Here is a 16,368-nt window from a genome sequence, read left to right as displayed (position 1 = left end):
CATCTATTGTATGGTTTGATGAGTACCAGACAGAAATATTTCAACTTATGATGTGGTGAAGCTGGAACTTTTAGCTTCAAGACTTTGAAGCAAGGAAGGATAAGTCTTTATTATAACCTCAGTTAATGTTCCTAGTTTAAAAGAAACATATTGGCCAGCAAAGAAGGCATTCAAAGCTGAGTAAAAGCAGATGGACAGAATTTGCTTTTTCAAACCCTAGTACCAACCAGACCCACAAAGGTTAAAAATTGAACTGCATTATGCGCAGTCAAAAAGTGTACTCAAGTGACCTCATCGGCTTCTGACAAAACAGCTCTTGAGCCAAATACTTGCAGGAGTGTGAAAGTGGTCTGGGATATTGCATCAAAAGATCTCTCCCCATTACAAAGAAGCATCCGTCTTTCACTTCATTCCTCAACTTAGCAGCATAGTGAATGGTAAAATTAGGAGCTTTCTGTGCTGGGATTCATAGGTTCATTTTATTGACACAGTATTAAGTAGTTATTTTATAGTGGAACTCCATAGGAAAAAATCATTTGTTTGCATGGACTGTTAAAAAAAGGAGCTGTTTTGCAGAGTTGGTTTTTGTTATTCGCCTGCCATTTGATTAATTGTTGTGATCTTTTTCTACTGTGTCATGTTCATGTGATGAGAAAACTGTCCTTACTTAGGCCGCCTGGGTTGCTACGCAGTGCTGCTTTTGCTAAGAACTATGAATACATTAAGCTCCCATTTTCTTTAATATTTTGTCAGCAGGAAGGTGCTATGAAAATCCAAAAGGCTTGAATTAAAGTGTAAGAGTCGCTCTGACCACAACATGGATAAAAGAAAGCCTGAAAGTAAATATCACAATTGAATAGCATGAAGAAATAACCATGAGTTACATCCTTCAAATGGAAATTAGATCGGGGACAAACTAGTTACAGTTACGTGTATAGGTGGTAATCTCGACCACAGTAATACACATTATGGCAACTCTAATTTCTGTTTTAAAAGTAAGCTAATGATGCCATTATTTGCACTGAAGCAACATTGTCAACTCTGAGACAGACTCCTGACATTACTGAGAAATTATATAATAGGATTTGTACTGATTAGTAAAAACTGTTTTTGAATGTTTAATTAGCCTAAGAAAAGAATGTATTTCTCAAGTTACGAAATTTCAAGGCATTGTTCTCAAAGCCATAAATTTCACGTTTCAGGTTAACCTCACTAGTTAAAAGGTATTGATAATCTTTACATTTGATAAGGTAATGCCACGTCAGATTATTCTTCACTACTGAACTCACATCTTGGTATTAAATTTTGATTGGCAGCATCTGCTCCAGCCTTTACAATTAATTCAATAATTGTAAAAACAAAACAAATCCAGATTGTATTTTGATTGATTGGAAGTTAACTTTGGCTCTTTGCCTATCACTCCATTTTGTTTGTGAAACACTGGACCTATTATATGAACTTACAAATTAGGAGCAGGACTAGGCCTTTCAGTCTCTCCAGCCAGCTCCACTATTTAATAAAATCATGGCTGATCTAATTGTGGCCTCAACAGAGGGATCAGGGCGTCCTGGTTCATGAGTCACAGAAAACTAACATGCAGGTACAAGTAGATAATAAAGAATGGCTTGTTGGCATTTATAACTAAAAGAATAGAATATAAAGGTAAGGAAATATTGTTGCAACTATACAAGGCATCGGGGGAACTGCACCTGGAGTATTGTTCGCAGTTTTGGTCCCCTTATTTGAGGAAAGGTGTAGTGGCATTGGAGGCAGTTCAGAGGAGGTTCTAGTTCACTAGATTGATTCTAGAGATGAGGCATTTGTCATATGAAGAGAGACTGAACAGTTTAAGGCTATACTCTTTGGAATTTAGAAGAATAAGGGGAGATCAAATTGAGGTATACAAGATGATAAAAGGTATGGATAAAGTGGACATGGAGTGGATGCTTCCTTTTGTGGGCATTCTAGGATGAAAAGTTATAGTCTTAGGATGAGGGATAGCAAATTTAAAACAGAGTTGAAGAGAAACTACTTCTCCCAAAGGGTTGTGAATCTGTGGAATTCACTACCCCAAAGTGTGGTGGATGCTGGACAGTGAGTAAATTTAAGGAGGAGTTTTTTGATTGGTAATGGGTTGAAGGGTTATGGGGAGAAGATAGGAAAATGGCGACGAGGAGCATATCAGCCACGATTGAATGGCAGAACAGACTCGATGGGTGAATGGCCTAATTCTGACCCGATATCTTATGAATTAATGAACTTCACATTCTGCCTATACCCAATCACCTTTGACTCCCTGATTAGTTGAGAATCTATCTAGCTACATCAAATATTAATTCACCCTGCCTTCAGCACTGTCTGCAAAAGAGACTTTCAAAGATTCTCTGAGAAATAACACTTTTCTTATCTCTGTTTTAAATGGATGACCCCTTATTTTTAAACTGTGTCCCCCAATTCTAGTCTTTCCCAGCCTTTCAGCATCCATCCTGTCAAGTCCGCTTAGGATCTTGTATGTTTCAATAAGATCACCTCCCAGTCTTCTAAACTCCAATAGACACAGGCCCTGCCTGTCCAACCCTCCGTCATAAGAGAACTTCCCTCTCACCATCCTGGGAATCAGTCAAGTGAAACGTCTATGAATTGCTTCTAATGCATCTGTATCCTTTTTTAAATAAAGAGACCAGAATTGTACCAGAACACTCTAGATGTGGTCTCACCAATTATCATTCATAATTGTAGGTACTTTATCGCATTCTGTACAAATAAATGTGCATAAGCTAAATTTCTAATGCAATCTGAAAACCCCTACAAAGCAATCAAAGGATAACTGAGATTTTTCAATAAGTTAGAATGTTTGCTTGCAGATTTTCATGTTATAGGATTTCCATATAAAGGCCACGATTCTTCCATTCCGCTGCATTAAAAAATTAGTGCATTGTCATGTCAGCTAATTCACGGGGTTAGCGCACGCATTCACGCCTCGCTAGCGCCTCTAGTGCCGGATTTCCGGCAGCGTCTGCTTTGCGCTGGAAATCAGTAGGGAGAAGCAAAGATCATTCACATGATTATTTTAATTTCATTTGAATGTGATTAGTGGGTCTGGGACTGAAGTACTAAAGTCTCTGGGCTTGCTAGCATCGCCCCCGGCCCCCCACCAGCAAATGGGGAACGAGTGGTCCAACCCGGCTGAAATGAAGTGAGGCCCATTGGGTCCCCCAGGGGGTTGGGTGATGGGGGAATACCTGGGCATTTGCACCTTGGCAGTGCCAGTCTGTGTCCCCAGCAGTGCCAATGTCCAAGGCACACCTTGGCACTGTCCACCAGTCATGGAGCAATGCCAAGTGGACAGGGCATACAGGGCAGGGCCTAGGAGGTGGGGCCTGATGGGGACAAGGCCTAGGCAGTGATTGGTGGGGATGGAGGGTCCTGCTGCCATTCTGCATAGGGATCAGTGGGGAAAGGAGGGAGGCCAGCGAACAGGGCAGGCAGGGCGGGGGTCAGTCAGTTTGCTTGGAGGGGCCAGCACTGTAGGGGAGTGGGTATCTTTCAGGGGGGGCTGGAGAATGGGGCGGGCTGGGAGGAACAGGTCAGGGCCGGGCCCTGGAATGGTCGGGAGGGGGCTAAGCGAATTGGCATTGTGGGAATTGCAGGGCTGGCCAGCAATTGAGCTGGCCGGCAATCGGGAGGCCAACTGTATGGGGTGACTGTGCATGCGCTGATCTTGGCCCAATCAATGTGCTGATCTCAACTTCTCCAGTGGGCAGAGGCCCCGCCCCTGAAATTTAATGATATTCACGCTGATAGTCTCTGCAGTGCACAGAATGAGGGAGATTCTTCTCTGAACTCCCACTAAAAAAAAAACAGTGTGACTTGCTCCAGCTTTCACGTGAATTTGACACTTAAAATATTTTTGGGAGAATTCCATCCATAGTTTATGTATAAAACACAAACATTATGATCCTGACTAGACCTACTAGATATCAATATCAAAGCTTTTGGAAGTTAATGACCATTGACCTATTCACGCACTAATCTAAAACTCAACTGCATGTGTGAGTAATTAGAATAGATATAAATGTAACTCATGAAATTTACCAAATACTCATGTTGTAAATTTATAAACCACAATCTCAGTGGAGATAAAGTAGGATTTCCATCACAGCTCAGTTTCCTCTGGAAGGTTTGTCAGGCTGGTTCCTGGGATGGCAGGACTGATGTATGAGGAGAAATTGACTAGGTTAGGATTGTTTTCACTGGAATTCAGACCAATGAAGGGTTTTCATAGAGACTTATAAAATTCTAACAGGACTAGACAGGGTAGATGTAGGGAGGATATTCCCAATGGTGGGGGAGTCCAGAACCAGGGGTCATGGTCTGAGGATTCGGGGTAAACCATTTTGGGCGGAAGTGAGGAGACATTTCTTCACCCAAACAGTGGTGAGCCTATGGAATTCATTACCACAGGAAGCAGTTGGTACCAAAACATTGAATGTATTCAAGAAGCGGCTAGATATAGCACATGGGGTGAATGGGATCAAAGGTTATGGGGGAAATGCAGGAATAGGCAACTGAGTTGGATGATCAGCCCTGATCATAATGAATAGCAGAGCAGGTCCGAAGGGCCAAATGGCCTCCTCCTGCTCTTATCTTCTATGTTTCTATGATCGACAGAAACTGCTGTTTCAGAGAAGCGGAATTACTGTGTTTATGAAAATAAATTGTTTAAAGGCTTACTTCACTGAACAGTTCTGCTGACCAAGAGACCTCGGAAAGGTCTGTATCTGTTGCTCACTTGTAACTCATAATTGCACAGGAAGAGCTTTATAAAATCAAGGTCACACTGGTGACTATAATCTCTTCATAGAATCTTCATGGAACAAGACAACCATAGCAAATGGCAACACCTAGAATACATAGGTCAATGTTGTCTTTCTCATTGTCAAATAATTTTCATCTGTGAACATTCAGAGTAAATTATAAATATTGTGATCAGGTTAATGGCACGTGGGTCTGTACTACCATGCATTTACTGCATTTATAGTATTTTGTAAACAGTGAAGAAAGAGAATCAAATCTCAATTATTTAGTGTTTGCTCATTTCTATGAAATGGGCAGTGCTGATTGAGTGGAATGACCCTTAATGGTGAAGGGCTTTGGGACCAGTGTTGAAAATACCTGGAGGAAGTGGGCAAATTTACCCACCTGAAAGCCTCAAAATACCCAGGAAAATTCAATCACAGGGTTGACCAATCAGAGATGAGTCACCCCCATAAAAGGAAGTGACAGAATCTGTGAGGAGTTTGGCTGTTTCTCTCCTGTGGGATTGCTGCTGATAAGCCCATCCATACCAAATGCATTGGAGGAGGAGTGAGCAACCAGAAGGTGAGTGGCAGCAGTCAGCCTGAATAATAGAGCAATGATGGCAAGAGAGGCTACAGGAGTGGGGGGAGGCAATGGGGAGGGTCGGCTGGAGGGCAGGAAATGTGACACAGGAGCAGCTGCAGCAGGGAAAGATGCAAGGGAGCAGCTGTGGGGGAGAGACAGCAGGGAGCGGCTGCAGTGGTGGGAGAGCGACAGCAAGAGAGCGCCTGCAGTGGGGGAGAGCGACAGCAAGGGAGCGGCTGCAGTGGGGGAGAGCGACAGCAAGGGAGCGGCTGCAGGGGGGGAGAGCGACAGCAAGGGAGCAGCTGCAGGGGGGGAGAGCGACAGCAAGGGAGCGGCTGCAGGGGGAGAGAGCGACAGCAAGGGAGCGGCTGCAGGGGGAGAGAGCGACAGCAAGGGAGCGGCTGCAGGGGGAGAGAGCGACAGCAAGGGAGCGGCTGCAGGGGGGGAGAGCGACAGCAGGGGAGCGGCTGCAGGGGGGGAGAGCGACAGCAAGGGAGCAGCTGCAGGGGGGGAGACTGGCTGCATTGGTGGCAGAGGTGATAAATGGGGAGAGAAACTGCAGGAGGGGACAGGCTGCAAATGGTGGGAGGGGGCTGAAAAATGGGCAAAGGCACTTGGGAGGGGGAAGGCTGCAAAGGGGATGGGAAGGCTGTGAGGAAGTTGAAAGGCTGCAAGTTGGGATGAAGCTGCGAATGTGGCTGACTGAAGATGGGGTGTAGATTCTGTGAGGGAGTGAGAACAATTTAAACCTGTCAACAAAGAAATCTTCAGCTACCTGGGAGCCAGGAAAACGAAGTCACTGATTCAATGAGAAGTCCTTGCAAGTGAATATGGAGTCTCCAGCTTAAGGGTGCATGACTTCAGGAGCTAGTAATACTACATGGGAAAATGTGTGGATGCTGTTGTAATGCACACTGTTAATTGCAAAATGTAATCCTCAACCATTTTATTTCATAAGAATGATTTGCAATTATGTGTTATCACATCTCAAAGCTTTTCACGTACTGTGAATTGCTTAAGGTGCAGTGACTGTTAGAAACAAACATTTTGCACATTCTAAGATCCCAAACAGTAATGAACGTCTTACATTTTTGTAGTGTTTTTATGATAACAAGACATCCCAAAGTGCTTTATAGCTAGTGAAATAAGAAAAAATATAGTTACTGTTATAATAAAGATAATGTAATGAGGCATATGATCAATTCATTTCAGGCTGTCTAGGACTATGGAGCAGAATATAAAAAGTTGGAACCAGATCTTTTGGGATTGAAATTAGGAAACACTTTGACACACAAAGGGTGTAGAAGTCTGGAACTCTCTTCTGCAAACAACAATTGTTGCGAGGGTAATGATTTTTTAAATTTAAGTCTGAAATTGAGATCTGAGATGCAGTAAAAAGAGTAGTAATTGCCTGGTTAAATCTTCCAACTTTGTGTATATACAATAAAAATGCATTACCTATGAGGTCATTGGTCTATGGAAAGTTGTTTAGATTGATGGTTTTTTTGTGTTTGGAAATGTATGTCAGTTATTTTGAAAAAAATCTTTTGTTGCTAACTTGTGTTATTTTGTTGTGGCCAATTTAAATACCATGGTATCTAGGAAATTAGTGCTTGTCTTGTGTGTCATGGCATTAAGTTTAATGGAAGAGTGATGATTATTGGGGTTATTGACGAATTCTTCTAATTCTGCTTCTCTGGGAGTCCAAATACATGTTAACATATAGAAGGTACCACATGGCTGCTTCATCTAGTAAATGAGTTAGTGAGAATGAGAAAGGAATGCCCGAAGAAAGTAGCCTTAGAGAAAATCTCAAAAAACTTTGGGGGAGATGGGGGAGATTATTTTGACTACTGTTTAGTACCCAGAAGTCTAAATATATCTATTGAAAATGGTATCTGCTAACATTCCTATGGAGTGTAGGGACACTTTTACGACATTAAATCTACTGTCTAGATACAAGTTGTTCCCCCAGGAATGCTAATGAGCAGGAATTTGTAAGTTCTTTCTCTTCTGAAGCTGCGGCCAGAGATATTGCTGCTGATCCTAAATCTCATTTACAGATTCTGTTGCCATATTTTCTTCCTACTCTATGCATTCCTCCTTGGTTTTGTCTTAGTACATTATTATTTCTTCAATGACTGCAGACTGAGTGCTGATTATGTTAAGGGCCCTAAATAAATGCAAGTTGTTCTTGTATAGCACGGGCTTGGGTACTTGAGTTTATCAAATGCCAAGTAGCAAGACTCACAGCATTTTTTTGGAGGCATGGGATTAAAATGAAGCACTGGTAACACTGTTTCCAGTGACAAGTATCATTTCATTTACATTGCTGCTTTGATAGTGAGTTTGGAACTGCAGCAAATTGGCCGTATAGATGTCCTGTAAATGCCAAACAACTACTGCTGAACATCCTGAAATTTGTAATTGTAAAAGAGCAGAACACTAATCTCCTTCTCTGCTGTTGTAACTCAGATGGAAACTTTAAATGGCAGCAGTGGATGAATGAACCCCTTACTAAAACTGAGACATGTTACCGTAGGTCTAACATAGCTAACTGATGAGAAAACCACATTAATTATAGCAACTATTAGCACTGCTGTTCAGCATAAAGGTTAATGCTTCAAGTATGAGGGCTGTAATTTTTTTTAAATAATCGAAGATTTATGTGCCTTATTGTGCAGAGAGACAGTAATTGAATCTTTAGGCAAATTGGTGAGTACATTGCATTGATATCAAGGTCAGACATTAGACCTGCTGTATTACAATGTTTGTTTTTATTTCAGATTTACAACATTTGCAGTTGTCTTTAATTTCAAGCTAATGTTTCATTCACTCCCCCCACCGCCCCCCCCCAAATATTTTCACCTGAGCTTTCCTATCTATTTTTCTTTGAGTGCATGGTTAAAAACACAGCAGGACAAAAGTATGAAAGCAATTTAACTGTTCCCACAAAATGTCATTGTGACTTTATGGGTTTGAAAGACACTTACTGATGAAAGTTTAAAGTTATTTTGTATTTTTTAATCTGCACCCCCTTTGTGCTGCCTTTTTGCAGCCTATCACCTTTTCTCTACTCCATTTCTCCTCCTTCTCCTTTTGATTATTATACTCCAGTTCATTGCTCAAATTTCTCTCTTTAGTTTTCTCCCTTATATGTTTCAGCTCTTATTCGTCTCTTTGCTGTTTCTCTATCACTGTCTTGACTCATAAAATGATGAGGCAGCGCTCATCATATGCGGCGTAATTGTGATGTCCTCCATGCTGTTTGCAAAATGTGCTACTTATACAGAAAGAAAAAATAATTTGTTTTCAACGATTTGCTTAAGTGTGTGAGCTTCATTTCTGGTGATTTTGCCAAACAATGTGTGCATATAAGAATGTTAATTTGGGGAAAAATACCAGTGATTGCCAGTTACTGGCATCTTAAATTAGCCCATTCCTAAACACTGTCGAAATGATGGGTTTCAGGAATTTGTCCCCCATATTTATATTTGGTAGGAGCACCTAGCAAAGACATGGTATAGATTGGTGCACTGTTAATGTTTGCATTGTGCTTTATTGCATGGGAGAGTGCCAACTTAGAACTTGAACTGGAATATTGGACTTTCATGGAATTAATTATGTATGTATATCGCTCTTTAAGCATTCTTTTATTTAAGTTCGCCTTGGGTCTCTCCAGGTTTTGTATTAGTCTTTAGGCTAACAAGATGAGCAGCTAATCCATTCCTGGCTCTACCACAATTCTCTTAAACTACTTGAAGGATATGATGGAGTGTTGCCTAAAGTGATTACTTCAATGATGTTTCCCATCCAACCTTATGACAAAGTGCCTACCTTTATTTGAAAAAGTTTGCCTCCCACCACTATATCAGATAGTATTTGATGCCGGTGCCAGTGGTGAGAGTTTTAATCTCAAACTGAAGACTCAATTCTTTCTCTTAAAGTTGCTTTGCTTTGTATTTTGTCATGTAGTCATCATTTTGAAAATTGAAATGTTTTATATTTTATTTGGAAAGTATTTGCATTTTATAAAGTACCCTTTGCCAGTAGGTTTATTGAAACTAATGTGTTAAAATTTTCAGTTAGCAGTTGTTTATATGTTTATCTCAGCCTGCTACCTTTGTCAGATTGTAAATCCTTTTGACCTGTTTCCACGTTTTATTTACTTTGCCTATTTGTCAGTTCAAGTGAAACTCAATATTGAGATGCAAACAACAATGGTTGCCACCCATTGTATTCATTTTATGTATGTTGTCAATAACTTGCTGTGTCCAGTAAAACAGCATGAGTACAGTAGCACAAATTGAGCGTGTCCCTGTCTCTACAGCATTCCACTACTTCACATTTTTTTTGTGCTACAGACACACTGTGATGATAGAATTTAAATTTGAATTCTGGTTGGGGAGCCAATAATTCCTTTGTTACTCTTATCACCAGTCAAGAAGAGACAGTCAGGATCAAGTCTGTTCTTCATAGGTGTTTTCACCACAGTTTCATTAAGAAGAAAAACACGTGGGAGTGGAGATGAATTTTATAGCAAATGTTTTCCACTGCTAGTAATTTTCTAGAAACTATTCTGAGAGAGCAGGAGTAGATTAAAATGGGCAACGACCGAGTTTCCTTAGCAACTTGCAACACATGATTACAATTCCTGTCTTGTATGTTTATGATAGCGCTTAAATAATTACACTTAAAAGGAGGTTTTGGGTGAAATAGGAAACATATTCTATAAAGAATTTTCTTGTATTAATGCAATACCAGCTAGACATGCTGGAGATGTCTAAATCGGAATCCTTTGTAACCATGGTGAAAACAACATGAGCACTATCTTCGATGATTTAATCTAAACAACTTTTTCCCAAATCATTATCAACCCTACAAGACCTTTTTGAATGGAGTTAAATGGAAATTGAATTGTGAGCATCAAAATTTACATCTTTATTGTATTCCTCTTTGTGTCTAAAAATACTGTGGCATTCTCTATTGTGCATTCGTTTTGATGCACTGGATGGTGACAAAGATACTTTGACCTACAGTTGTCTTCACTTCCTTTCCCATGTGAATGCTGCTAATGTTTTGCATACATTTACCACGTGCCTCTTTTTTACTTTCTCTGTACATCCCAATGTATAAATTCAGTATTTGTCACATTATTCTACTAATTTAGCTCACATTTTGCAACGTCTTTGTATTGATCTAAACTAAGTGGATTTGGTTATGGAATTGATATTGTGTGTTCATAGTGACTTTTTGCAGGACCACATTTCCTCCAGTTGAGGCTTCCTACTTAACAGTTTATACAGATGCATTTTTTAGTTGTCGACGTAAAGACGCTTGTCTTGTGGTCATTACGGCACAATGGGGGAAGGCACTAACTTATTACCATGTTATACCACCCACTACTGTTCATGTATATATACTCAAGGATAGCAATTAGAGAAATATCCCAGTTGTCCTGCTTACTTGCAGTCAGTATTTAAAATGTTCACAAAAAATTGGTTTGAATGAGAGTGAGGCCTTGTTGACAACCTGATAGAAAATGAAAGTGGTCACGCTTCATTAAAGTTAGAGATATCTAACATCGCTTCTCCTCCTCACCCACCCACTGCAATTAAGTAAAACATATTTAGATAAAGAACTGATCCAGTGCAATGTGCATCAGAACAATCTGTACAAAAGACTCATAGTATCGTAGACCCATTCAGACACAACTGCCCTGTTTTTAATTATTTAGTTCTGGGGTAAAAGCAATGTTGCATCACATGGCAGAAGCTGCTTTATAATGCTTTACCTATGTCTGTTTGATTTAATTGACTCTTAAATATTCATGCAGTTAAGTTAGCAGCATTTGTAAAGTGCAGGTTTATTGAGCCAAATCAGGTAATTTTTAGTTTTTAAAAAATCCTTGACTTGTTGGAAAACAAAAATGATTTTTGCTTTTACGTAACAACACATTAGAGTGTCACTCTTGGCCAGCCTGACAGTGCAGAGAGAGAGAGAGATAGAGAGAGAAATATCAAAAGCTTTGAGAAATAGTAAATGAAGATAATATTTAAGAGCGTCTATGCTTTGATCCCGTTAATTATGAATGGAATTTAGAAATAGGGGGTATGATGCAATTTAGTTTGTACTTGCCTTTCACCATTGTGCTCAATGTATTGGAAATCAGATTTTATAACTGTCCTAATTTCAGTGGGCTATTTTAAAGATTCCCATTAACAACAGTACCAACCTGCAGACTTAGTCCAACAGAAGGTCAATAAGCTTTGGCGATATGCTCATCTTGCCTTTGTTTTTGGTTATAACCTAAGGCAAGACAAGATCAAAGGATTTAACCTGAATCCACCTTTTTAAAAGAGGTTGCCCCATGTTGATTACTGCTTACACAGGACAGTTAACTGAATGTTCCTGCTATAGCTTTCTTTAACTGCAATATTCTGCCAGCACCTTTCTACTGATTCGAAGCAGGATATAAAACTCAGTTACCTTTTGTAACATACGTATATCGGCAATCTTTTTTCATTTTTTAATTTTAATTTCAACTCAGCATTTTCTGATTTAGGGTTGATGATTTTGACACCATGGCGAATAAAGTATCAGAACTTTGCACATCTCAAATATTCATAATATTGTTGGTTGGGAGGGGAGTTGAAATCTGAGTTCAGTTTAATTAAAGACCCACTAAGCTTGTAACACACATCTATCACATGTTTTAGTAATAAGAATAGCTGGAAATAGACGTGAGGCACCATTGGATATGAAGCATCAGAATTAAATTGTCAAAAGAAAGCTTACCTTCATATCCTAAAGCATCTTTCTCAATTCGCTTGTCTTCCTTACAGCCTGGGTATGTTTTAGATATAGGGGGATTCAGAAGCCTGTATCCTGCCCTCGGATGTGCAGCAGTACTTCAGCTGTGCCCTAACAATAAGCATCTGTTTGTGTTGTTTGCTATAGCTCTGCTGTCGAGCCGAGACAGTCAATCCGGTGTATGAAAATGCTGCTAAGCCCCTTTATATTTCCCCTCGTATCCAGAGTCCTTAGTGGTGCATGATTCACACTATCAGTTGTCACATTGACATCGGGCTGCCTGCTCAGCGGTCATTAATAACTGAACACCCTCCGCTCCCCAGAGAGGAGCCAATGATTTCCTAGAGCCAAGGTGTATCCTTTACAGCTGCCGGAGCCTGGTTGGATGAAATAGCTTGTCCATCAACTGGCTGGGCTGCCGAGGAGCGGATAAAAGGAGCAAGTGTTTGGCTTTCCCTTTGTATCCTTCTTAGCTTCTGTGCGCGAAATAGGGAGCATAACGGCGACACTTCTTGATAACGTTGTCGCTGCCTGCACTTGGCATTGATTCTGTGCTGCTTGTGGTTTTAATTAGTGCTGATACTAACCTAGCTTTAACTCTGGAGTATGCTGTGGGGACATTTTGCTTCATACCATAGTTGTTTGTCTGAACTCCTCACAGGGAAACACCACACACACGGAGGCAGAAGAGACCGGAGCTTTCCTCACTTTGCCTCTTCCCTCCACCCTTTTGTAAAGCTGCCATAGCTAGCACCACATTGATGTGTCCGCACGACAATCTGCATTATTCTGTACAGGCGTTATATCCTGTTCATAAGCTTTACACATTGTTCCTTGCAATATTTGGAAAGCGTCTGACAGTCTACGGTATGAACACGTTGGGTTTGTTTGGAACATCTGAGTTCCACGACTGTCGTCTTTACAGTCACAGCTTAACATGTCCAGGAGCAGTTTTAGTTAATTATTGATCAATGCAACTTTCTCTCCCAGTTATAACATTCTGGTTTGGAGTTGTACCGTGGCGAAGCTTCCCTCTTTAAGTTATGCAGCACACATTTTCACTAAGAAACTTGGGGTACTGTAATATGAAGGGCGTTGAATCGAAAAAAAAAGACCAGAGAGAAAAATGAGTCTGCACTGTAAGTACTAGTGAGAGCAAAATGCTGGGAATGCTCTTGTAAAGCAGTTCGGATCAGCTGCAGTCTGAGACAGCCAGAAGACGCCCTGATGTGTCTTGCAGTTTCTTAATCCTCTTCCTCACATTGATGCCTTCCTGTGTAACACACTCGAAGGGGTTCAGTTGTCTTTGTAAAGAGGGGACAATTTGCACAGACATTCCAACCCTACTGGGAGGGTCATTTGATCTTTCAAAATAATTTTAACCAAAAATGGGTTTTGCCCCATTGTCACGTTAGTTTAGGATTGTAATCATGTCAGTTTAATTGGTATTCTTGACTCACTGAGGGAGAATGCACTTGGCTTTCCTGAATTGCAATTTGTGCAAACTGTCAATAATAATATTGAATGCCCTCCCAGTAAAGGTGGGTAATATTGTTCCTATATTTCATTCGCGTTGTTATAACACTGAGTAAAATGACCAGCTCAGTGCTCATGCTAAATTAATTGCAGCCCATCTGTGCTTTGGATCTGTGCCCATGACAAAGAGATTTTTGCTCCATCAGTGGATGCTCGGGTTAAAGTCTTGGCCCAAGAGGTCAGTGTTCCAACCGATCCCCATCCCTGGAAGTTTGCTTAATAACTGTTCAGTTCCAGATTCACGCGAACGGGGGCTTCCCACCCCCACCCCAAAACTATTTCTGATAGGAATTCTGTAAATATCAATGACGTTCCTTTTTAAAGGCATACTCTTTCCTAGGGTGGAAAAGTTAAGTACTAAGGGACATAAGTTGAATTTGTATGGGGGAAAGTTTAGAGGAGATGTGCGAGGCAAGTTTTTTTACACAGAGGATGTTGAATGTCTGGAACATGGTGCCCAGGGAAGTGTTGGAAGCAGGTACGATGGCGGCATTTAAGGGACATCTAGACAAATAGATGAATAGGATGGGAATGGAAGGATACGGACTCTGTTCGGTTTTAGTTTAGGCAGACATCGTGATTGGCGCAGGCTTGGAGGATTGAAGGGTTTATTCCAGTGCTGTACTTTGTTTTTGTCAATGATTCAATTATTCAGATGGCAATGCAGTCCAATAGGAATTTAGGAAACTGACACCAGTGCTAAGTTTGGAAATTTTGAAGAGGTCCTGTTGAAATTGTAATTCAGCAAAAATCTTGAGTCATTCATAAACATAGCATTATGATTTTATTATTACCAACGTCCTTTCCCATCCTGATTATTTTTCTTGTATTGTGTATCATTGCTTGGCCAAGAGTTTACATGAGTGTCAATGTTTTACAATAGCAGGAACACTCAGAGACAAAATGATTGGTACTGAGCATCCAGTGATATATTGTTAATGAGCATACAAGGTGTTTCTGGCAGAGGATTTTTTTTGACAAATGTGCACACATGTACAGAAGCTTCTGGAGCAAGGCGACAAAGACCCATAACATGCAAATGAGGATTACTACCCATACAAATAACTTCCTGCTTTGCAATCTTACAGGAAGTTGAGCAATTCACATCCCCCTCATCCCAAGTTATTTATTACTGTCACGTTACATTAAATTAACACTGCAGTGAAGTTACTGCGAAAATCCCCTAGTCGCCACATTCCAGCTCTTGTATGGGCACACTGAGGGAGAATTTAGCACCTGACCAGCATGTCTTTTGGATTGTGGGAGGAAATCAGAGCACCTAGAGGAAACCCATGCAGACAGGGGGAGTATGTGCACACAGACAGCAACCCATGCCAGGAATCAAGTCCAGGTCCCTGGCAATGTGAGGAAGCAGCGCAAACCACTGTACAAATTGATTGATAGGGAGCAGTGATTGACTTGGACACAGTCTACCCTCTCACCTTTCCTCAGATGAATGTTTGGCATATGCTAGCTGATAATTTGTGAATATTGGGAACAGTGAGATCCTGGAAAAGGGGATTATATTCCACATCTTGGGACTTTCCTTGACAAAGGCAGACATAGACAACAATTTGCATCATCCTCTCCAATGTGCCATCTTGGTCAATGGTTGACTGAAGAAAATAATATTTGAAGAGCAAGATCTAAAATCTGAGCCTAAGGTTTACTGGGCAGCTGTGATCTCTGTGATCTTGCCTGCTTTGGAAGCTTGGTCAACCTATGGCAGACACCTCAAAGCAGTGGAGAAGTGCCAGCAACAATACCTTTGTAAAATCCTTCAAATTCAGAGGCAGGAAAGGTGGTCCAACAACAGTGTTCCCTCCCAAATCAACAGACCCAGTATCAAGATGCTAATCTCTTAAGAACAGTGCCACAGGCAGTACATTCATATGCCTGACTGTAAAGCCCTGAAACAGTGCTCTGTTTGAACTTGGTTGCTACAGAAGACTTGTAGGAAGACAGCAGAAACAGTTTAGGGATGTCCGTAAAGCACCATTGAAGAGGTCAAACATTCCCATTGACTCACAAGAGTCCATGGCCTGTGACTGACCAAAGTGGAGATTGCTTCAGAAAGATACTGAACATAATGAGAGACTTTGGGTGGGATTTTCCTGCCACACTCGCCCCAAGACGGAAAATCACGCCCAAAGGGACCTTTGTATAGTCTGCCCCCTGATTGCTACAATTCCTGTGGTGGGCGGGACTGGAAAATTCTGCCCTTTGTCGGGAACACATAGAACATGAAGTGTTAGAAAGCATACAGACTTCCCATTGATTAATCTCCCGACCCTTCAAACTCCACCTGGTCTGCATGTGGCACAGTCTGCAAATTCCACATTGGGCTCATCAGTCATCTCTGAATTCATCTAATCAGAGTGGAAGCAAATCATCCTTGAAGCCAAGGGACTGGCTGAAAAGAATATTGGGAATAAGTAGTTATAACACTTCTTGGTGAGGAATTGGATTAGTTCCTGCCTCAAAGACCAGTGTCATTTTTTAAAAAGAAATTGGGACTCTGCTCTATTTAAGGTTTCTTTTTCATTCTTTCAAGGGATGTGAGTATCACTGGTAAGGCCAGCATTTGTAGCTCATCCCTAATTGCCTTTGGGAAGGTGGTGGCGAGGTGATGGA

General features: G+C 41.0%; 2 protein-coding genes across 3 annotated transcripts in view; one reads left to right on the top strand and one right to left on the bottom strand.

Annotated features, from left to right (window-relative positions):
- Positions 1–12,498, bottom strand: part of LOC145344154 (leucine-rich repeat neuronal protein 3-like) — a 60,259-nt gene extending 47,761 nt beyond the window's left edge. The window contains exon 1 of the mRNA XM_080191047.1: positions 12,184–12,498. The gene's annotated coding sequence lies outside the window, so the exon portion shown is untranslated. The remainder of the gene's footprint in view (positions 1–12,183) is intronic.
- The window catches only part of immp2l (inner mitochondrial membrane peptidase subunit 2), a 534,375-nt gene that overhangs the window by 264,279 nt on the left and 253,728 nt on the right, over positions 1–16,368 (top strand). The gene's annotated exons all lie outside the window — the stretch shown is intronic.

This window comes from Carcharhinus amblyrhynchos, chromosome 6, assembly GCF_965287045.1.
Source record: "Carcharhinus amblyrhynchos chromosome 6, sCarAmb.v2.hapA, whole genome shotgun sequence".
Classification (NCBI taxonomy): Eukaryota; Metazoa; Chordata; class Chondrichthyes; order Carcharhiniformes; family Carcharhinidae; genus Carcharhinus; species Carcharhinus amblyrhynchos.
Note: the sequence above shows the minus strand (reverse complement) of the source record. Positions and strands in the feature narration are given on the sequence as shown.